The sequence below is a fragment of the Lissotriton helveticus genome, chromosome 2_1 (genome assembly GCF_964261635.1).
Source record: "Lissotriton helveticus chromosome 2_1, aLisHel1.1, whole genome shotgun sequence".
Lineage (NCBI taxonomy): Eukaryota > Metazoa > Chordata > Amphibia > Caudata > Salamandridae > Lissotriton > Lissotriton helveticus.
In genome coordinates this window covers 106,977,719-107,001,884 of record NC_136059.1, presented here as the reverse complement: position 1 = coordinate 107,001,884, position 24,166 = coordinate 106,977,719, and the positions used below count along the sequence as shown (strand labels likewise).

Below are 24,166 nucleotides of genomic sequence, written 5' to 3'. Positions count from 1 at the left end.
TCGTGTATCAGGGCCAGACGAGTCAGATGAAGATGATGTCTCTGAAAAAGTTTTATACCTGTTTTGTACCTGTTTCGTGATTGTCCTTGGTAATTATATAGGGCCCCTCTTGATTCAGCCTGAGAATAATAATCGTCCTTCAAAAATGGATAGGCTTTCTCCAAAGTGAAAGATTTAGAATCCCTTTCGTATTGGACGGTTTTATTGTTTATGGCAGTGTCTTTAAAAGACAAAATCTCCTTTTCGATTTTTCCGAGGAGTGCTTTGGCATCAGTAACCAACTGATTCTCCTGGATACTTTTAGTAACTTCCTCAATTTCTTCTAGTTCCTTTTGACACAAACGTTGTGCTGTCTCAATCGTGTGGACCATGAGGTCCCTACTGCACTTTGTATTTATGCAACTGAAACCCTTTTTATATTCTGCATCCTCCGTAAAAATGACTGGCACATTTTTCACTTGAAGTCCCCAAGGGATAGTGCCACCCCTCAGGTGCCTCAAGAGAAAATGGCCGTGTAGCTCAGTTCGGATATGTTTTTTGCTTAATCTGATTAATTTATCAGATTCATTTTGTTGCTGCGCGGAGGTGCTCAGAGCAATATTAGAGAATGGAGCTGAGGCTATTAAAGACTGAATGTGATTTTCAGAGAATGACAGGGTGTCTTTCTCGGACATATCTTGGAGGGGCGAGGATGTCCCTCCACTTGATCAAATCGCAATGGATTGAGCGCACGTTCTACTTAAAGTGCCCTTACCACTCTCGCGGGTATGCACCCGCCCTATACAATTATATATAGGGAGTTAGGTCCTGGGACGTACGGACAGCTGTCCCAGGACCTAACTCCCTGTATATAATTGTATAGGGCGTCCAATATGAAAGGGATTCTAAATCTTTCACTTTGGAGAAAGCCTATCCATTTTTGAAGGACGATTATTATTCTCAGGCTGAATCAAGAGGGGCCCTATATAATTACCAAGGACGATCACGAAACAGGTATAAAACTTTTTCAGAGACATCATCTTCATCTGACTCGTCTGGCCCTGATACACGAGGTAACACCAACAAAAAGCAGGTCTCTTTTTTAGAGAAGGGCCAGCAAAACAAACCCAGACAAAAGATACCATGGGAGATGCGCACCCGGAAAAATTCCTACAAATCATAGAGGTTCCATCGACAATAGTGAATCTGTCAACAAAAATTTTAACAGCAGATGAACAATCTGTGCTAAACTTGGGATTAAAATTTGTTCCAATTACACGGACAGATTTTACAAAAACTAAAATGGAAATGATCGCCTTCTGTCGTAAGATCCGGCTCAAAGCCTTCTTTCATAACCAGCCACCTACAAATAACTATGAAACAACTGGGCTGAGGAATAAGTCCACATTCATTCCTAATCAGAATATCCCTAAACAGATTCGTGCCTTTGAGGAAGTGGTTCTTTCCTCAATTAACAAGCTTGAGAAAAATAACATGTATATCAAACCAAACTTAAGTAAAAACCAACGGACAGCACTGAGGGGTCTTAGTGAAGACCATACAATTATAGTAAAACCCGCCGACAAGGGCGGAGCAACGGTCCTGTGGCCTAGGGATAAATATCTTAAGGAAGGTGAACTCCAGGTAAACAACCAAACTTGGTATAGGAAAGTAACCGTGGACCCAACGAAAGAAATTCAAGCAAAAATTGCTGATCTGATCCAAAGGGATATGAGGGTGGGTATGTGGGTCTGAAAGAAAGGGACTTTCTTGTGAAAAAATTCCCCCGCACACCACTCTTGTACCTTCTTCCCAAGATACACAAAAATCCAGCAGAGCCCCCTGGAAGACCTATCGTCTCAGGGTGCGACTCGTGCTTGGAACCGCTTTCGAAGTATGTTGACTACTTTTTGAAACCATTTTTGACTACTGTAAAGTCGTATTTACAGGATACTACTGACTTTTTGGTCAAAATTGAAAACATGGAATTCAATACCTCTACTGAGATCATGGTCACGATGGACGTGACATCGTTGTACACGCAAATCCCGCAAAGTGAAGCTCTGGAGGTTATGGAGTTATACCTTGATAGGAGAACACGACCACATAGGGTTCCCACGTCTTTCATCTTAGAACTCGCTGAACTAACGTTGAAGAAGAATTATTTCCGCTTCAACGACGAGTTCTTTGTACAAACCAAGGGGACAGCCATGGGCTGTCCTTATGCGCCGGAGATGGCCATATTGTTTATGGCAGAGTACGAGAATAAATTCGTGGAGAACAATAATCCTTATAAGAAACATATCAAACAGTGGCTCAGATATATTGACGACGTGTGGCTCCTGTGGCAGGGGAGTCACACCGAATTGATTGAATTCCATCAGTGGCTAAACAATAAGCATCAGGACATCAAATTTTCGATGGAACAGAGCAATTCCAAAATGACTTTTTTAGATGTGGAAATAAGATGCATGGATGGACGTCTGAAATCGTCCCTCTTTAAGAAAGAGACAGATAGAAATACCATACTCCATCATCAGAGTGCACACCCGAGAAATCTGAGGACCAATTTGCCTTATGGGCAGCTTTTCCGTATCAGGAGAAACTGCTCAGAGATTAAAGATTATGATCTGCACTCCAAGAAGTTCTGTGAAGAAATGATCACGAGGGGATACCCTAAAAAACTGTTGAAACATGCATGCAAGAGGGCACGTTACACTCCACGCGAGTGCCTTCTTGAACGTAAAAACAAACAGGAATCAGAAAAAATGGTTTGTGTCACGACGTTCGGCCCCCATGCCCACCAGGTAAGACAGACCATACTTAAAAATTGGCATTTGTTGGAAGACCTGGAATGCCCGTTTCCGAAGCCCATCTTTGCTTTAAAAAAAAACAGAAGCATAGGCCAACAGATTGTTCGTGCTGATATAATGTTGGAGAAACCTAAACATGATTTGTTATCGGTATGGGGTCTAAAACAGATCACGGGCCACCATAGATGTGGAAACTGTGTGTCGTGTGACACAACAATTGAGGGCAGTGAATTCATTCACAGAAACACATGATGGAAGAATGAAAATGTCAGCAATTGTAAAACCAAAAATGTGGTTTACGCAATCATTTGTAGCTGTGACAAATTGTACATAGGCAAAACGAATCAGCAAATCAACGTTCGTGTCACTCAACATAGATCGCGTATCAAAAATAAAGTTGTGTCCGCTCCCATGGTGCAACATTTCATGGATCATGGCCATTCAGAAATTGACTTCAAATGGACAGTCCTGCACACAATTGGGCATAATAGGAGAGTCCAAGATGTCGATGGTGCTCTACTCAAAAAGGAAGCCTACCTGATACTACGATTTAATAGCTTCCAGACTGGGCTAAATTCTATGTCTGAAATTTCTAGATTATAAATGCATTCTTAAAAGGAATAAAATTTCATCTTCCAAAAACTCCATGAATTGTAAACTACATCTCCCACAATTCCCGAGGTCATGTGACCTAATAAAACATCCACTCCCCCTTCCAACATGGCGCAATGATGTTATGTCGCCAGCAGTTGGAAGCACAGCCCCAAAACTAAGGATAACGGGTAAGCGAGCACCATACGCTAATGCCCTATTGAATTATGACTTGCACGACAAGCAGCGATTAACCGAGCGCTTGTCTTCTCTGCAGAACTTGAACCGCTCTGAACTGGTCTCGAGCTGTCCCTGCCTGAAGCCGCTCCGAGCAGTGAGAATACATGCCCCGGAGCTCAGGTACACGGGGGTGTGAGTTAAGACTGACATATGAGTTCTAGCAGAAAATGATGATTAAAATGTTACTGCCCAACCTGAATCATGACAATAAACAGCGAGTAACAGAGCGCTTGTTTTCCCTGCAGGTCTTGCACCGCGCTGAACTATTTTCGATTTGTTTCTGTGTAAAACCGCGTGGCGCAGTGAAAACACGTTCCTGGAGCACAGGTACATGCTGCGGTAGCTGAAACTGACTTATGCGGTTCAGTATAAAACGAGCCCGATTCACATTCCACTTCATTCATTCCCTCAGGCTCGCAATCGGTACCGGCGGGTACCTAACAAGACCTCCTAGAAATTACTTTGGATGCCTATCGCAAGCTGAATAAGGTAACATACGCGACAAAGTTTTAGATATGAGTGCACATGTTTTTGGCATCAGAAACTTACTCTCTTTTGGAATAATGCACTGATTAAGTGTCCCCTCTTCTAGAAACCACTGCAGGGACTTCATAAAACAATTGAACCCCGACAACTGAACCCCAATAAACTGCGACAACTCTTGTAAGGTAATCCCTTGCAATTAATGCACATACTTGAGCAATTCACTGAGGCCATTCACTATATAAGAGGAATTGATGTATATTTCCTTTTCATTTTTTGCACAAAACCATACAGGAAAAATCATACAGCTCTGATGAGAACACGCTAATTAATATAACGAGTTCGAAACGCGTCGGCCAAATGGAGACAAGCACTGTTGAATGACTGAAACACTGATTGAGTCTATTCATTCTGATTAATATTGTGCATGTTATTGATTCATCTCTTCTCCACCTGATTTTTTCTTAATTTTCTTCTTTATTCCTTGATTGGAATTGTATCAAAAATTCGGATACTTTGGTAATGTACATATGACATTTAAAAATGTGGATATTGTGCAAATGTACATATGAAATGTTTAGATTTGTGTTTTATGTAGTAGTGTTGTAATTTTGTATAGTTATTGTTTGAATAACTGTTTGTACATGGTTTGTCTTTTCGTATAAACTATTTCTCTAACTAAAAAATGATTCACAAGGTATAAATAAATAATACCAGACAAATCTTCAAGTAAAAGGTGATTTGTTACTCCAAATAAGGAGGCGTTATAAACCATATGTATGGGCAGCACTACATTTCTTTCAAATGACATATGGTCCAGCTGTCCGTACGTCCCAGGACCTAACTCCCTGTATATAATAATCATGTGATTGTATGGCACCCAAATCACTGTTGCTACCGCCTGGCCCCAGCGGTGTGTCACCGCCATGGAGCATGCCCTAGAGCCAATGAGAACGATGATTGCGGTGGCATGATGCAATTTTGAAAATCGCGGTAGGCGTGCTCAGCAATCGTGATGGCGGTCGATGAATGTATTTGAGAGATGCACCATCGGGTAGCGCACACCGGGCCCCTGCGATGTGTCACCGCCATGGAGCATGCCCTAGAGCCAATGGGAACGTGGATTGCAGTGGCATGATGCAATTTTGAAAATCGTGTTAGGCGTGCTCCGCCACAGTGGAGGCGGTCATTGGATGCATTTGAAAGATCCAGCATCGCTGTAGCGCGCACCGGGCCTCTGCGGTGTGTCACCGCCTTGGAGCATGCCCTTACAGCCAATGGGAACGTGGATTGCATAGCATGATGCAATTTTGAAAATCACGGTAGGCGTGCTCCACCACCACAGAGGTGGTCATTGGATGTTTTTGAAAGAGGCAGACCTGGACCACCAATTGTTGCAGCTTGGCACCTTTGAAACGACCCCCAGTGGGCTATATATGTGTGGGAGGGAGCCTCACATTTCCACTGCTCCCAGGGCCTGCTGCCAGAGACCCCCTGACCTGCTGCTGCTGCCTCCAGGGACTGCTGCCTGAGACCCCTCTTCTGCTGCTGCCTCCAGTGACTGCTGCCTGAGAACCCTCTTCTGCTGCTGCCTTCAGGGACGGCTCCCTGAGACCCCTCTTCTGCTGATGCCTCCAGGGACTGCTGCCTGAGACCCCATCATCTGCTGCAGCCTCCAGGGACTGCTGCCATAGACCCCTCCCCACCCAATTCCACCGCAGTTGTTCCATGTCCACAGTGATGGCAAGGACAGAGTATTTCCTAAGTATTTTTTCATTACACGCCAGCTATGTGCCATCCCAGCCCTGTAGATAGCACACAACCAGCCTTGTGTTGAGGAATTTCTGTTTGTGAGTCACAGGGCAGGGACGCTGAGTGCTGCGCAGTCTTAGACACTGTGAGTCCACCCTCAGACACAGGTTGATATGTTATGTATGTGTTGCTCTACCCAACAATGGACTGGAGATGTGGACAGGCCACATAGGGGTTTCAGTGCTGGCATCCTGCATGTGTGTGAGATGTGCAGGGACTGTGTCCCCCCTCACAACTATGCATTCCTATCATCTTATCCCATGCAGATGTCCCATGTGAGATGTATCCTAGTCTCAGATGGACATATTGTTGAATTTGTAATGAGTTTTTATCTTTTTGCTATACTGATAGATGTTAGTACATTACACTGTGTCACTGATCATTTCCGCCTCTTGTCTCCCATGCCTGCAGCTCAAGGTACACCAGCGTAAGGCCGTGTGAAGAGCCATTGCAGCCAAGGTGCGAGCTCTAGGGGTCTCTAACCGATGCCGCACCCACTGCTACAAGAGGTGGGACAACATCTGCCGGCTGGCAAAGAGGCAGAGATGACCTTAGGGCTGCTTCTTCACACTAGGCGTTTGGCACGGCGCATCATTACACCACTAATGGGCCGCATCTCGACGGTGACTCAGCCTGATATGGATGCACGTTTGAAGGAGCATGAGCAGCAAGCGAGGGGTGAGTATTTGGGGAGGGTGACTTTGGCTGGGAGTGGCTGCATGTGTACAGAGCCTGTGCTGGCGCTGGCCTATGTGATGTTGGTGGTGTGATGCAGTGGCATGTAAGTGGCTGCTGGGCTGGGTACCAGTGTCATGCATTTTTGCTAGCTGTACTTACAAAGGTAATTTTCCCTGCTGTGAATTTCCATTGTACTCTGAGTTGTGCTCTTCAGGTTTCTTCTGCAATGGGGTAGTATGGGAAACACATTGGGAGGGAACGGCAGTGTTCCCAATCTGAGTGTGACTTTATCAATGTGTCCATTGCATGCACCCAGTTTATGGAGGCCTAGACATCTGACAACAATGTTCACCAGTTTTTGACCCCCAAACTACAACATGGTGGGTGGCATAGGCTCATTGCCATGGTGGACTGTTGAGTTGTAGTCTGTGTCGGTGTTGTACCCTCCTGTTCCATCCAGATCGGTCAGTGGCAACAAGTAGTGTGCCCCCGTCATGTCCCTAGGTGTGCGTAGAGCTAGTTGTGTGTCTGGTTGAATCGAGCCACAAGCAGGGTGTTGTGCTTTGTGGCCATCACATGGCTCAATCATGACTGAAAATCTGGGTTCCACTCACTGTTTGAGTCTATATAGTGAGTTGCCGTGATATGATTGCAGAGGGTGGTGTGCAACATGTAGATTTTGTCATCTTTTGTAATGCATTGCTTGCATAGGTTTGTTCTGTTGCTGCCACTGACCGTCCCTACATCTCTCTCTCATGCAGAATGTCCTGTGGTCACGGAGGGACAGGAGACAAACACCAGTGGGGGTGAAACTTGCACAACAGCTGCACAGGAGCCCAGTGAGACAGATGTCACCAGCGCCTCAGAGGGGGACCGGAGTCTGCAGGAGGAATCCCAGCCTGAGATGCAAAGTACCACATCATCTGATGACAGCGGGGATGCATCCATGTTGGCAGGCCCAGGGAATGGGGACTCTGCATCATCTTCAACCACACAGTGGCCAGTGCCCACCCTCCCAGCCACTTCCTCTGGTGCTGCCCGTGTCCAGCTCAGTAAGAGGGGACAGGTTTCCTTCAAACCTGGCTCCGCTGCCCCTGCCCCTGTCCGCCCTGCTGCCATCAGAGCTGAGTCTGTAGAGTTTTTGCGCCAGCTCGGTGTAGGCCAGACAGCTCTCCTCAATGCCTTCATTGACCATGACAAAAAATTGGCCCAGCTGGTTGCTTTCATGGAGGACATACATTCAGACGTGGGTGGGCCGCACCGAACTGTCCAGGCTTTGTCCTCCACATTGACGTCTGCCCTTCAACAGCCACATAATCCCAGTCCAGCTCCGGGGCCTTTGTCCACCCCCCAGGTAGTGGCCACATCTGACGATAGTAACCACGGTCCACAGACCTCAAAGTCTGATACAGCACACAAACCACACAGCAGCAACAACCCAAGCGGTCCCGGCCGCAGACACCATCCCCACAGAAGAACAAAGCCACCCCAGAGCGCAAAGACAAAAGCCCGTCATGCAACACCAAAGCCCAAAAAGCAAGGAAGCTGACCTCAGGCTCACATGGCTCAGAGGCATCCCCAGCTAAGGACTCTCCTGTCCCTAAAGCATCTCGCAAAGAGGCATGCAGCTTCTGTGCCCACTGAGGAGGTGGTGCATGGCAAGGGTACAACTAAGGAGGGCTTCAAGGCAGATTCACCCATCACCTCGACTCCAGTTCCAAGCCCAGTGAAGCAGGGGAAGGAGGGCAATGTATGGGTTATACCTGGTAAACAGGGGATGGCGGGGCAAAGGTGAAGCAAGGTGAAGCGTTCTGTTGGGTCAAGCACGTCCCTAGAGGAAGTGCCAGCGTCTGCACCTGATGCAGCTTTGTTGGAGTGTGCCTGTTGTGTCTGCCCCACCTCCTACTCCTACCAAGAGAGTGAGGCCATTTAGACTCCCCAAGTAGTGGAAAGGCATCCCTCCACAATCTCCCAGCCACACTGTATCTGTTATGTTACCTCCATTTTTAAGCGCACAGCTGCCCCAGCTTAGAGGCGTCCCGGCGCTGCACCTGGAAAAGAACACAACACAAACCGAGCGAAAGAGAGAATCCAAATAAGGAAAGTTAACAACTGTTTGGGAAGATATAGGTTTTTACGGCTTTCCTCACGTCAGCATGACTCCACCTCCACCTCCACATGCCACTACACCACATGGTCCAAGCAGCCCTCCGGCTTGCCAAGCCATTGATCGCTCTACCTCAGCTGGGCCGCTCTCTCCCTGGTCAAGTGCTCCTACAGTGTCCCAGACACACAGCCAGCTCCCAGTCTGCCTGACAGCGAAGTCTGAGTGGTAGTCACCCTCACATACCTGTCTCCCACACAGGTGGGCCTGTACTGCCCATTATTACCCCCTGACTGTGTGCTGATCATGTAAAGGTACAGTCGCACACATTCCCTGTGCAGCTTCTCATGTACACGCTCTGCACTTTGCCCTGGACACTGGCCTTCCTGTTTTGCCCTTGCCTGTGCAGATTCTCATGGATATGCTCTGCATTTGGTGCCTTGTTCCTCTCTACTCTTGGTGCCTATCTGTGCAATATGTGAATAAAGACAGTTACTCCCGTTGTCTGTTTTGTCAGTGTCCTTACTGAATAAAGTTCTTTTGGTGGATGTATATGGTTTACTGTGCCCCATGCTCTGTGTGTCACTTCAGCATTGCCAATGTCTTAGGCTCATCTACTCTTTTTTTTACAGGGGCGACAGGGACTTCAGTTCTTCATGACCTTTATACTTGTGGTGTCTATGATGTGAATTTTACCTGTAATGCAGTTGTCATTTTCATGATTTGTTAATGTTAGCTATACTCTTCACATGTCAGGTTGGGGGCACTGCCAGCACAGAGTGTGATTCTGCCCACGGGTTTGCAGCCAGGCTGGCCAGTGACATCATGTATGTGTGTACTTCCTTTATGTGTGCCCAGCAGTGTATGTGTGTGGGTATCCAGTCATCCAGGTCCCATAGCCTACCTTAGATGTGTGCTCTTGGGTAGTCAAGTGTGCAGTGTGATGGGGTGACTTTGTAGGGAGTGTTGATGTGTGTGTGCCCCTGCATTGTCAACTACACACGTGTTACCCAGGAGTTGGGTGCCTGTCGTTTTGATTGTTCAGCCCTGTGGATGTGGTTGTATGCACATGTGTGAGTTGTATGTTGTGCACTGTGCAGTGTGTTGGTGTGTCCATGCAGTTCTGTCTGACTCCTACTTTTTGTTTTTGTCACTTGTGAGTATGCAGAGTGTGTGACTGGCATATCAGTGTTGTGTTTTGTTGATCATCCATGTGTCTTGATACTGTTTGTGTAGACTGTGCAGACCTGCTGTTCCACACTGCCATTGTGGTTGTGTTTTCTCATGCATTGTTGTCACATGGTGCCTTTTTGCCTCCAGTATGGCATGTAGTGTGTGGTGTCAAGCTATCCCCTATCTGTGCTTCAGATGCCTACCCATGGTGGGTCTGCACTCCCTCAATTTGTGTATGGTGCACTTCTGCCATGTCCACTAGTGACGTGCAGTACACTTCACTTAGATGTCAACTGTCCCCTTGGTTTACATGTGTGTGTGCCTCATCATCACTTCATTTGTGACACTGTGCTTCGTGATATAGTTCTTTAGTCAGGAACAATGTGCCACCCAGGATATTTCCCAAATTGTTTATTTGTGATGTTCTTGTGCTGTTTGTCAGTCATGGTTGTTCATCTGCTGTTCAACTGTGTGTGCTGCCCAGTCCTCTGGTCAGGTTGATTCCACCTTTGTATCCCAGACTTGTGCATCTGTTGTTGCTGTGTTGGCTGTGGTATTGCTTAACGTCCTGGGTGTGCTGTTGTCTTTGTGCTGTGCTGATTTGTGTTGTGTGGGTTGATGTTGTGTCACTCATGTCTGTGTGTGGCTGTTATGCTTGGTGTGCACACATTGCTTGTTGTGCGTGCAGTGCTATGTGTGTATGTTGCCTTGTCATTGCCTGGTGTGCATCCCCTGATGTCCTACTGTGTTTGCTCTGTGAGTTTAGGCCTGTGCATCTGTTGCTTGTTTGATGTGGCTGTGTTGTTCTGTGGTGGTGCACTTCTTGTGTGTGTTGTGGTATGTTGTCTGTGCATTGTTCCTGAGTGATGAGGTTGTGCACTCCTGTTGTGTCTATGCTTCCATTGCCTTTCCACAGTTTGGCTGCACAGTGTCTCCCTGTGTTGAAGCACTGTGGTGTCTGTGTTTTGACTTCTCTGACTGTACCAGCCATGTGTGCTTTGATGGTCTGAGAATGTGGTTCTGTGTTTCTTGTCTTGCATGTGATGTACACATGCTTGATGTGTGTCTCCATGGCCTTCCTTTTGTGTGCATACCACTTTGGTGTACCTATTTGTTGTGCTCCATTGCACGTGGGGTGTGTATGTGTCTGTGTGTCAGTCTGTGGTGTGTATGTGTGAATATGCAGGCTGTGTGTTCATTTGTATGTTTGTTGCTTGTATGTGTTCAGTTGGTGCTTGCACTTATTTTTGTTTCCCTGAGTGTGGTGGTGGTGTTGTGTGTGTGTTTACTTGGCCCTGTGCTATTGTGCTGTGTTGTGTGTATTCCTGTGCAGTCACTCCTGCTGTGGCTGTCTCCCTTGTTGTTTGTTGTGTGGTGCAGGGTGTGGTTTGACCTTGCTTGTTGCACAGGAGGGGCAGATGGCATGTTCCTTCATGGGGTGTGCTAATGTGTGGAGGGAGGAGGTGTGGCCCTGTGGTCCTTGTGCCCTGCCCATGGCTGGCACAGGCCCTGCCTTCTGCATTGTGCGCATGTATTCCTTCTTGTTCACCGCTGCGGTGACGTGTCTGGGACATTGCTGCATGGTCGCATAAGATGTGTGTCCAAGATGCAGAGGGGTAACTTGGTGGCAGGTGGGTCATGGCGGGTGCTCTTGTGGGTGTGTTCCTGTCCCCAGCAGGGTGTCTGATGTGGATTTGGACCCAGTGTCAGCCCATGTGTTGTGTTTGTGTAATTGCGTACCTGCGTCGGCGCCCGCGTGGTCCATGAGTTGCTCGTGATTTAGCAGGTACAGCACCGGAAAGACGTGTAGAGCTGGGTCCATGGCAGTCGTGACCGGGTGGTGTGGACCGGGACTCTGGTTGCGCGCTCCACTGTCGAGCTTCCGCCGTCTCCGATTGTGCGGTATCTCCGCTGCGGTGCGTCTGCTTGTTTTGGGCAACCTAATTTGTGGAGTAGGGCAGACGTCATTCTGCACGGCAGTGAGTCTCCATAGGCTCCCACCTCCGTGGTGGTGGGCGCACTTTGATGGTGGTGCGCGTTGCACTGCGGTGGACGGGAAATGGTCTATGTTTGGCCATACTAATATGGCGGACGTGAGTACCGCTGCTCGCAGGCGGAAAAATGCATTTTCCCGCACCACCAGCACCGCGGTGGTGCCACCGCCCGACATCCTAATGGACCCCTTCGTTTTAATGTGTATACATTTTTATTGTGTTCAAATCAATGGAAATTAAAAAATTTAAAATCTTTCATAAAAATGCTAAATTAGTATATAGGGAAGGGATGCGATGTATAATGGGGAATTGGGTGAGTAATTGTATTAATACTCAGGCATTATTGTTAATTCCTTAGTATCAATATTTATGAATTGAGCATTTTTAAATTAATGACAATTTTATTCATCAAAATATTTAATAATATTTTTAAATCTTTATTTCGGGAGGGGATGTAAGGTATATATGGGTATCGGGTGGAGAACTGTACTACTGATATTTATTAATTGTTATACATTATTTTAAGTTGAAAAATATTTTATGAAACTGTAAAATAATGTTTACGGATGGATGCAATGGATATAGGTGTTTAGGTGAAGAAATGTGTTAATTTTAATACTTTAATATTTCTATGTAAGATTTGGAATTTAGCCAAAATAATATTACTATTATAATTAAAAATTTTAAATTGGTATTTAGGGATGCAATGTAAGGGATATGGAATATTTTTTCAGGAGGTTTATTAATACTTAGGTAATAATTGTAGTAGTTGAATAGTAATATTTAAAAGGAATTTATTTACGTAAAAAAGCTGATGTGAATTATATATTTTTGTAATTATATACAAATATATTTTATTGAATTTCTAAGATATTATATATTAATTTACAAACATTTACTTATCTAAATTATATTTTAACACATTTGAAAAAATTTAAATGTAATACAAAAGTTTAATATTTATATAGATATTTATTTATATTACAGATAGTATAAAAATAACAAACAATTAACAAAAATGGTAAATAATACATCATATTTTAGAAAAATGTTAACACATTTGAGACATGTAACATATTTATTAAAGACTTTATATGTTATTTTTCCACAGTTTATCATTAATTCTTTTTTTAACTCTTCACCTTGATGCTTGCGGTTGTACATATGTTTTTACTGTCGGTGGGGTGTCGCTTTCAAGATCAGAATTACTAAGTATGTAGGTGGCTACTTTTATTAGAAGGTACTGGGGATGCAGTTTGTGGGCTAATGCTCACGTCGAGACTATTGAATATTTTTAAAGTCAGCTTAGAAAAGTTATAGGATAAGTTGGTAAAACTTTTGTAAACTTCTTTGAAATAAAAGCAACATTTTTACTTTTTTGCCTATGTGTTTTTATATTGTTTTTTTATAAATCTCTTGGGAACGAAGATGCCATGACTTCAGGATGAAGATGGAGGTATTGAATACAGAACTACAGTGTTTTTCTTTGGATATTACAATTTGAAAACAGTGTCGTTTTTAAAGCGATGTTTTTATTAAGATAGATTTTGATATGGGTTTTTGATATGGCTTTTTTGGGAAATCAAAAATAAATACAGAAACAAATAGGCTCAAACTATTGCAATTTCTGCAATACTCCAACACCTGATGCACAGCTGAATTTAAAATTCTGATAAGACCGCCTTGATGAAAAATTCTGGCAAATAATTTTTTATTCGTTATGTAATTTTGCAAGAATCATGCTTTACAGGGTTCTTCGAAGATTTGTGATAATTAGTTTTTTGTGTTTGTTGATGAAGCAATTGTTTCTAGGCAGTAGAGCCAGATGTCAGGTCCTAGAGCCATATTATCAAGAAAGGGAAATACATTATTGCCGCTTCTATGGCCCGGAAACTGCCGCTAAAGCGGCGATAATGGGCTTGATAATATGCCCTTGTGAATTACCGTGTGTGAAGTACAATGGGGATTTTGTCCTTAGCAAACCAGGTATAGACGAATTTACAATAATATTCAACAAAAGAGAGTACCTGGTTTATGTATTTCACTGCTATTTATTTTATGCGGAGAGGAAACAACGACCATTAGGTTCATATGTTCAGTGTAGATAATTTACGTTTTTTTTCATAGAACTTATTGAAAGTGAACATTCATTTCATGTCTGAGACAAGATACAACTCACATCCACCAGTTAACTACATTTGTCGAGTGAATAAACTGAAAACACAATGTAACAATTTTGCATAAACAAAAGAGAATTAAACCATATACAATTTTCAAAAAATTATTCCAGAAATTCAAAAAATTACACCAGCAATACATTTTCAAAACAAGATCTCCCTTGGCCTAACATTAGGCAATTATCATGGAGATCCTTAAACCATATGGGAAATTTCTCTTAACCCCTGCCGGATGTATAAACCATTGTACACCCTAATTCTGGAGCATAGGAATTAATTGATGCCCTATGTGGCAGATATACTGGAAAAGGCCAACGCTTTTCTAATCCCTGCGTGGAATCATGGGATTCCACGCCCCGAGACCTGCAGGTGATTTGGCGCTATATAAACCCGCAATAACAAATAACAAATAACAAATTATCATCAGGGCGCTGGGGCACGGTGTAACCTAAAAGGTGAAAGTAAGTGAACTAGTTAAAATCTAGGCCAAACTCCTCTTCTACACTTTTTTACAGTTTCTTATATAAAAAATTATGTACCTGAAATTCATGAATAGCTTCAAGGACGATGGATATCGCTTTTAACTCTTCTCAACAGTAACCTGATACAGTCTAATGTATGTGTTAACAATTATTTTGACTTTTAGCATGGAAACTTACGTATTTAAAAAAGGAGGATGCCAAAGGACAGCTATTACTTATGGGACCTCCAGCCGGCTTCTAGCCGTCACTCTTCAATCGTGTTTCACCCATTGTGTGGGTTTTCGATCTGCCATAACAAACAATGCACCCCTGGTTATAAGGGAATGCTCTCCGCTGCTACTTAGTCAAAAAGAGCCAAAATAAACAAAGTCTGCACTTACTGGGCCTCATTTATGAGGCCTTGCGTGAGTTTTGCGCTTCCGATGCGTCACTTTTTGTGACGCATCGGCAGCTTAAAACATGCCTCCTGATGCGCACTATTTACAAAGTGACGCATCTAAGCAGATGCGTCACTTTGTAAACCCCTGCGCTACATTATACCTGCGTCAGGTATAATGTATGCAGAGGGGGCGTTCACCCGCAAAAAGCCTCGTAATAGTGACGCAGTGAAATCTATGAGATTTCCCTGCGTCACTTTTAGGATGCTGTTGCGTCAAAATCTTTCGCCTGCCTCACAGCACGCGTAAGACTGATGCAAGCCCTTTCACATGGGGCTTTCCCCATGTGAAAGGAAGCATTGCTGGAGTTGCGTCACTTTTGTGACACACTCCAGCAATGCGTCACTTTTGCGCCTACAGGAACGTCAGAAATACTGATGTATCTGTAACTCCTTGCGACATGATGCGTCATATTATAAATATGACGCATCAATCATGTTGCAGGGAGAGCGCAGTGAAAAGTGACGCACAGCTGTTTTCACGCAGCGATGCTTCACTTTTCATAAATGAGGCCCACTATTATTAATTTCTGGATGTTTCACACGTTTTCGAAATACTCTAAATAACCGCCGTTACCTATACCAAGTAAACAAAAGGGAGAACCAAGAAATACAAATGTTTTGTGTCCCCTCAGCCGCGTGCGATTTTTCAACTTCCTCGCACCGGTAAAAGTATGCAACACTTATTTTGTGTTTCACTTACTTCGATTCCAAAGCGGTTTTCAATGCGGGTCGACCTCCATCGTAACAACTTCGGAGTCGGCGACCACGCTGAATGCTGCTCAAATGGAGCCAAAACCGGAAGTTAGCATGCCTCCTTTAGAAGTGTATTGTGGGGCATGTGGTTCTCTGAACGTCACACTGATCTCTCTGTTCGGCGATTGAGAACTTGTTTTGTTATCGAACTCGCAGCCAATTTCTTCAAAGTATATTGGGCAAGGCATTCTTTCCATATCAATTAAATGCCTGATATATTTAAGAAATCTTTCCAATTACTGCAAAGATGGCTGACAAAGGCCTGCACCATAACTGAAAGCCAAATGATGAGTGACTTCACTTGGGGCGCAACATCTATTAACGGCAGAGCGAAAAAACTTTGGGGCATATTTACAAGCCCCTTGCGCCGCTTTTGCGCCGCCGTTGCGTCATCTGGGAGATGCGTCACGTTGTAAAGCTCTGCGCCAGAAGGAGGCGTTCCTGCGCAGGGGGGGGGGCGTTCCGGCGCAGGAACGCCTCCTGAAAGTGGTTGAGTGAAATCTACAAGATTTCACTCAGTCATTTTGGTGCCCATGCTGCGTCAAAACCCTGCGCCTGCTTGAAGCAGGAGTAAGGAATGACGCAGCATTGGAATAATAGGGCCCCCCGAGCATTGCTGGAGCGGCGTCGTGCTTGCGACGCAACTCCAGCAATGCGACACTTTCACGGCACAGATGCGTGACGCAGCGGTGCCATTTTTGCTCCATGGTGCGCCGCATTGTAAATGCAGCGCAACCATGTTGGCGTAGGCATGGCGCACAATAAGTGGCGCATCCCTGCTAATATGCAGGGATGCGCCACTTATTGTAAATATGCCCCTTTATGTTCCAACTTCAACAACTGGTTGGTTACAGGGCTGCATATTTATTTAGCAGTCTACATTCTAATCAGAACTTCATACTACACGTGTGAGGAGGAATTTAACTGCAATCGTGTTAATGAATAAATAAATTGCGTCCTCCCAATAGGAAGTAATACAATTCCGCAATAATCCAAGACTAATCATAACCCTATTGAATGGTATGTGATTTTCAACAGGGAACCAGAGCATCCAGTTAGAGGGACTATGGCATCTCATTAAATTTCATAATGAGATATGTTTCTTTGTTTTGCAAGTGAACATCAATATCACCACCCCTCAGGGGAATGTTTAATGCAGATATCACCGTCCAAACAAAATCCTTTTCAGAATGGAGCTTTTCAACAAAATGTGGGACCATTGGTGCTGTGAAAATTCTTTGTTTGATGCTTGATTTATGTTGAGTCATTCTGAGGTTGATTTGCTGCGTGGTTTTGCCAATGTATAATTTAGGACATGGGCATGTGATGGCATATATCACGTTCCGCGTTTTACAGTTTGTGAATTCGGTATGTTTCCACTTCACATCTTTGAACACGAATTCCGAACCCTCCATGGTGTTTCCACAAGAGGAACATAAACTGCACTTGTGGTGGCCCACAACAGGTGCCAAATTCCATAGCGCCCGTAGGTCTGGCTGTACTCTGTTCTTACGTAAGTCAGCACAGATGGTTTGTTGACCAATACTTTTATTCCGTGTTAAATATTCTTGTTAATTTCCATAGCAGCCCAGGTTAAAACCAGAACCTGGGCTGCTATGGGAATTAACAAGGACATATTATCGAGACCATTATCGCGGCTTTAGCGGCAGTTTCCTGCCGATAAAAGCGGCGATAATGTATCGCCCTTTCTTGATAATATGGCCCTTAGTTTTTGTGGGTTCAGACTTTTCATGTTATTTATCAGTCATTTAAAGTCTGTTGCCGTTATGCCAGGGTTGCACCATCTCGCCCTGTTGCACAAGTAGACACTAAAGGACAGCTATTTTGAGCAGTTCATGGAAGGGGTTTATGAAATCTTTCCGTCCTGTAAGAAGAAGTGGGAAGAAGAGTCAAAAGTTGCCATGTCCGTGACTTCAGCGAAGTCACGGACATGACAACTTCCTGTTTCCTACAGTCCTGGTTCTCTAACACGAAGGAGCAGCTGTCAGTGCGAATACTCCTCTGCCCTTGCACAAGGTGGCAAGGAGTGGGGCAGCTGTCCTTCTAGGATCAGTCTATTCACAAGAAGTCTGAACTTCCAGAGGAAGGAAGAATGTGAAATAAGCCGATGTACGTCAACCAACGCTCAGTTATGGACTCACCAGGTAAGGGAATGACAAGGGAGTGCGTTACATTTCAGAGTTTGTGAGGTGAATTGGGTGAAGGAGTAGATTCATCCATATGCAAATGAGTTTTAAAAAGTCATTTTCAGAAGAATTTATGTGACTGGCAATAGTGTGGGATCTGCCAGTGTATTATCGAAACAAAATAAGATTTTTTTTAAATCATGCTTTCTACCAACCAGGAAAACATGGGCTTTATTTACAAGGAATTAATGCAGCGCGGTGCCACAGGCAATTTGGCTCTGCCGCGCTGCATTAATTCTGAAGCACAGGGGTACGTCATATCTACAACGGTATGACGGATCCCATTGCTCCACTTTGCGCTGGTGCACAATTTGCTGCCCTGTGCTGACACAGGCACCCTTGCACCATAGTGCAAGGGTGCCTGGGTTGAGGAGAATGATTGTTATGTGCAGGAAGGTTTAATTTCCTGCACCTAAACAATCTGAAATGGCGCTTTGAAACTTCTATATGTGCTGCTTAATGCAGCACACATAGAAGTTGAAAAACGTAATTTGTTTAAATGAATGTTTATGTGCAGGAAGTTTTTTTGCGGGCTGCGTTAGCGTTCAGAATAGGTTTACAAGTGTGGAGTTGTTGCCAGTAAATTTACAGGCAACGGGAAGAGTAACCCCATCCGCATGCCTAGGCTACGTGTTGAATATCCACGTGCAATAATGGCCCCTGGGGATTTCTGGGCGTGCCAACACGGGTAAAACCGTGATTTTTTTTCCTTTTTTTTCACATTAATATCCTCACAGATCGGCTACGCCTTAGCGTGCGTGGACCACCGGGGATATTTACTTTTGGTCCTGAAGAAAGCTGCGCTGACTATAGCCTTAAGAGCAGAAACATGTCGACCTGCACTTCTTAGGGCATAGTGGTTCAAATATTCTGACCACTGGGTGTCCTGTTCACAAGTTTTTAACGGTACCAGCTGACCAATTAATAAAATTGTTGATGGTACAGCTGTTATCTTTTAACATTGCACTCACTACACTTGAGCACTTGATAAAACTTGATTAAAAAAAAACAGCTCCGCTGTAAAACAGGCGTTGAAGCACACTGGGGGGACATTCGGTTCCCCCAGTGGGAACCCCATGATGAAGCATGTCACCACCAGGTTGGTGAGTGAGGTTTCTTTTTACAATTAAGGTTTTTTACTTTAAGCACTTTGTTGGTTCATCTTCTTTTTCTGATTATAATTGTGGTTGCTTGTGGGTAATTACTTTAGAGCACCTTGAATCACTCTTATGTTGTTGTTACATATGTGCAGGAAGTGACACCTTCCTGCACGTAAACATTCACAAGAGGTGATTTCCTCTTTCTATGTGTACTGCAGAATGCAGCACGCACAGAAAGAGGAAAATAACAAGGAGAAATTAAAACATTTCTCCTTGTTGTGCCTCTTCTGGGGAGGCGCAGCATGCTGATTCATTTCCAGGTTTATTATTTCTTGTGAATCTGGAAATGTGGCAGAAGCCATGAGTGTTGCGTGGGAACATCTACATCACCACCCATGGCACGGCCCTTTCAGGCAAATTAAAGGGGCCATATTTACAAGGACACAAATAGCCACTCAGAGTGCCTTTACGTGTCCTTGTAAATATGGGGCAACAGATTCCGCTGCAGGTGCATCACTAAAAGCCCCATTATGTTTTGCAATGTTATTATTTATTTATTTTATTTATTTTATATTCTTATATAGCGCCTGACTAAACTCCCGAAGGGGTATCTCTGCGCTTTTGCAGGAGGTAGAATATAGCTCAGAGTGACCATGAAACAATGAGGGATTATTGCTCAAGGAGATTAATTGCTTGTGAATAGGTGAGTTTTAAGATTCTTTCGAAAGGCCAGATGGTTAGTGTATGATCTCAGTGTGAGAGGAAGTGAATTCCAGAGCTTTGGCCCTGCATGGGCCAGAGCACAGCCTCCTTGCCTTGCTTTTTTTATTCTAGGAACCTGTAGCAGCTGAAGGCTGCTTGATCGTAAAGAACGTCCAGGAACATAAGGTTGAAAGATTTTAGTCAGCTATTTGGGGCCGGTGCCTATTAGACACTTATGAATAGTGCATAGGGTCTTAAATTGTACTCGTTTTCGCACTGGAAGCCAGTGGAGTTTAGTCAGCAGGGGGCGGGAGGGAGTCCTAGGTGGAACATTCAGGACAATCCTTGCCGCAGTGTTTTGGACTACCTGTAACTTATTGAGTTGTTCTTCATTTGCTTCTAAGAGCAAACCATTACAGTAGTCCACTCTGCTAATCAATCAATCAATCAATCAATCATCGCATTTATATAGCGCACTACTCACCCGGAGGGTCTCAAGGCGCTGAGGGAGGGGGGTCTGCTACTGCTCGAACAGCCAGGTCTTGAGTTGCTTCCTGAAGGCGTGGTGGTCCTGGGTCAGGCGGAGGTGGGTGGGGAGGGAGTTCCATGTCTTGGCGGCGAGGTAGTAGAAGGACCGTCCTCCTGTGGTGGCTCTTCGGATGCGGGGGATGGCGGCGAGGGCGTGGCTGGTCGATCGAAGCTGGCGTTTGGGAGCGTAGAAGTTGAGGCGGCTGTTGAGGTATCCTGGGCCTTGGTTGTGTAGGGCTTTGTGTGCGTGGGTGAGGAGACGGAAGGTGATTCTCTTGTTGACCGGGAGCCAGTGCAGGTCTCTCAGGTGTCCGGAGATGTGGCTGCGACGGGGGATGTCCAGGATGAGTCGTGCTGAGGCGTTCTGGATCCGCTGGAGTCTCTTCTGGAGTTTGGCGGTGGTTCCGGCGTAGAGGGAGTTGCCATAGTCCAGACGGCTGGTGACGAGGGCCTGGGTGACCGTCTTCCTGGTCTCGGTGGGGATCCACCGGAAGATCTTACGTAGCATGCGCAGGATGTTGAAGCACGACGAGGAGACGGCGTTGACTTGTCTGGTCATGGAGAGGAAGGAGTCCAGGATGAAGCCCAGGTTGCGTGCGTGGTCTGTTGGTTTGGGTGCGCTGCCTAGGGCGGGGGGCCACCAGGAGTCGTCCCAAGCGGCGGGTGAGGATCCCAGGATGAGGACTTCCGTCTTGTCCGAGTTCAGTTTCAGGCGGCTGTTCTTCATCCATTCGGCTACCTCTTTCATCCCTTCATGAAGGTTGGCTCTGGCGGTGGCGGGGTCGTTGGTGAGGGAGAGGATCAGCTGGGTGTCGTCGGCGTAGGAGATGATGCTGAGGTTGTGCTGGCGTGCGATGTCTGCGAGGGGGCTCATGTAGACGTTGAAGAGGGTTGGACTGAGCGAGGAGCCTTGAGGAACGCCGCAGATGACTTCGGTGGCTTCAGATCTGAACGGAGGGAGGCGGACTCTCTGTGTCCTTCCGGCGAGGAAGGAGATGATCCACTCCAGTGCCTTCTCCTGGACTCCGACGTTGCTGAGGCGTTGTACTAGGGTACGGTGGCAGACAGTGTCGAAGGCCGTGGAGAGGTCGAGGAGGATGAGGGCCGCTGTTTCTCCGTTGTCGAGCAGCGCTCGGATGTCATCGGTGGCTGCGATCAGGGCGTTCTCGGTGCTGTGGTTGGCCCGGAAGCGAGACTGCGAGGGGTCGAGGGATCCGTTCGTCTCGAGGAAGGCGGCCAGCTGCTTGTTGACGGTCTTCTCGATGACTTTTGCAGGAAACGGGAGCAGCGAGATGGGGCGGTAGTTCTTGAGGTCGGTGGGGTCGGCCGATGGCTTCTTGAGTAGGGCGCTGAGTTCGGCGTGCTTCCAGCTCTCCGGGAAGGTAGCGGTGTCGAAGGCGGTGTTGATGATGTCCCGCAGGTGGGGTGCGATGACAGCGTTGGCCTTGTTGAAGACGTGGTGAGGGCAGGGGTCGGTCGGAGATCCGGAGTGGATGGAGTTCATCGTGCGTACGGTGTCTTCGGTGCTGATCGGAGTCCAGGCACGGAGGGTGGTGGTGGGGGGCGGTGGTTCGGTCGTGGCGTTCGTCGGTTGAGTGCTGAAGCTGTTGTGTATGTCCGCGATCTTGTTGTGGAAGTAGGAGGCGAGGGAGTTGCAGAGGTCTTGCGAAGGGGTGATGTCGTTGATTCCGGCGTTGGGGTTGGAGAGCTCTTTGACGATGTTGAAGAGTTCCTTGCTGTTGTGTGCGTTGTTGTCCAGTCGTTCCTTGAATGCAGTTTTCTTGGTGGCTTGGATGAGTTGGTGGTGTTTTTGGGTGGCGAGCTTGAGGGCAGTCATGTTGTCCGGTGTTGGGTCTCTGCGCCAGGTTCTCTCGAGGGCTCGGCAGTTCTTCTTGGAGCTCTTGAGTTCGTCGGTGAACCATGGGGCTTTCTTGCTACCGGGTCTGCTAGGCGGGATCCTCAGGGGGGCGAGCTCGTCTGCGCAGTCGCTGATCCACCTCGTGAGGTTGGTGGCCGCCTGGCTAGGGTTCGTTGTGCTGGTGGGAGGGTTCATGCTCACGGAGGTCGCGAGCTGGTCGGCTGTGATCTTGTTCCAGCTCCTGCGTGCAACCTGTTGCTGGTGGTGGTGGATCGTGGTCCTTCCGAAGCTGAAGTGGACGCATGTGTGGTCCGTCCAGTGGATTCCGGTGGCGTGGCTGAAGGCGATGTCCTTGCTGGATGAGAAGACGGGGTCGAGTGTGTGTCCGGCGTAGTGGGTGGGGGTGGTCACCAGCTGCTTGAGTCCCAGGTTTGCTAGGTTGTCCAGCAGGGTGGTGGTGTTGCGGTCGTTGTTGTTCTCCAGGTGGAAGTTGAGGTCCCCTAGGAGGATGTAGTCAGCGGAGCAGAGGGCGTGCGGGCTGATGAAGTCGGCGATGTCTTCGCTGAATTGTGTGCGTTGTCCCGGGGGTCTGTAGATGAGGGTGCCTCTGAGGGTGTAGAAAACAACATAAGAGTGGCCGCATCAATCAAAACACAAATAAGAATTAAGTCATGGAGTAATGATAGTACATACCACCAAGACAAGTACAGAAACCAGATAGGGGTAGGTTAAGTGAACATGCAAAGTGAAAAGAAAAGAACCCTCAGGCACCCACAAATGTTGGTAGCCAATATCTTCATTGGGTTCTTTTTTTGAGACAAGAAATATGTCCAAAATGTGATGAATTAGTGAGTTTAAAAAGAGTGTGGGCTACACCTCAAACAAAACAATCTTTATTACGAGGGTAGTTCTAACTCTATTAAAAACAGTGAAAAGAAGACGGACTTATGTGAGGTTAGGTTAATTTGAACCTTAAAGTCCTATAGAAATATTTAAAAATGGGTCAACATGTTTCTGCTAGCGAGTCAATAATCAACTCAGCATTCGTCAGGACCACAAAGAAATATATCCTCACTCCATGGATGACACACACTAAGGTGCCGAACCAAAACGGAGTGGGCAGAGACAGATATACAACCTTAACTGTGCGATTTGCACAAATGTTGTCTCCTGCGGTCTCTCCCAAGGGCCAAGACAGGATGACGTTACGGCGTATCACGTAGTTACGTGGTCCCGAGTCGCGTCTTTCCTGTTCTAAAGTTTATTTCAACGCCCACTTCCGGGTTAAACATGTGTCGATTCGGGCAGTGGATGAGGCCGATATAGGTGCAAAAGCGGGCGGTCGTCCTGGAGCAAGTAAGTGCAAGGGCAGTTTATTTTATTTGTACAGACATTTCCGTGTCCCTGTAAATAATAACGAACGGTCTTGCTTGGCTGTTTGTTTATTGCAGAGAGCCCGGACGTGAAGGTTTCCCCCTGCCACTAGCCCATGGGGAACGACTCTTGTCTGCAGAATGTGAGTAATGTGGACTTAGTCCATCTATTGCCATCGTGAAGAAACGCACACCCTTTTTTCCCATTATTGTATCGAACCATGCACTTTTTCTGCACGAGTTTTTAACAAGGCATACATGTGATATCCGCTCAAAATGTAATGCGAGATTTCTAAGTATAGCCGCCTTTTCTGGCAATAAGTGATACCAGGAATTCTGCTGAGCAAAAAACAGCCTGGATAAGACCAATAATATTTACCGTGAAAAAATATTTGTCGTGTAACAACGAAGTGAGAAAATGTCTGCCATACCTCTTGTGTGTGTTTTTTTATGTGAGGGACCAATTGGGGAAGGTTTTTCTGAAGCTGAACAGAGCATGGTTGTAAATAACTAACAGTGTTTATTTTCTTCCCTAAAAGGGTTAACACTTACATACCTACCACCATGTTTGTGTTTATTTTTTTCAGATTTCCCTGTCTCTCATGTTCTGGAGAGACCGCAGGAGACAACATTTGTGCAAATCGCACAGTTAAGGTTGTATATCTGTCTCTGCCCACTCC

The 24,166-nt window shown here is 45.9% G+C and overlaps 1 protein-coding gene and 1 long non-coding RNA gene across 3 annotated transcripts in view; both read left to right on the top strand.

Annotated features, from left to right (window-relative positions):
• Window positions 1-24,166, top strand: part of LOC144817764 (C-type lectin domain family 4 member F-like) — a 484,664-nt gene that overhangs the window by 314,236 nt on the left and 146,262 nt on the right. The gene's annotated exons all lie outside the window — the stretch shown is intronic.
• LOC144817765 (uncharacterized) overlaps window positions 17,742-24,166 on the top strand; it is a 132,484-nt gene continuing 126,059 nt past the window's right edge. Inside the window, exon 1 of the long non-coding RNA XR_013606975.1 lies at window positions 17,742-17,883. This is a non-coding gene — a long non-coding RNA (uncharacterized LOC144817765). The remainder of the gene's footprint in view (window positions 17,884-24,166) is intronic.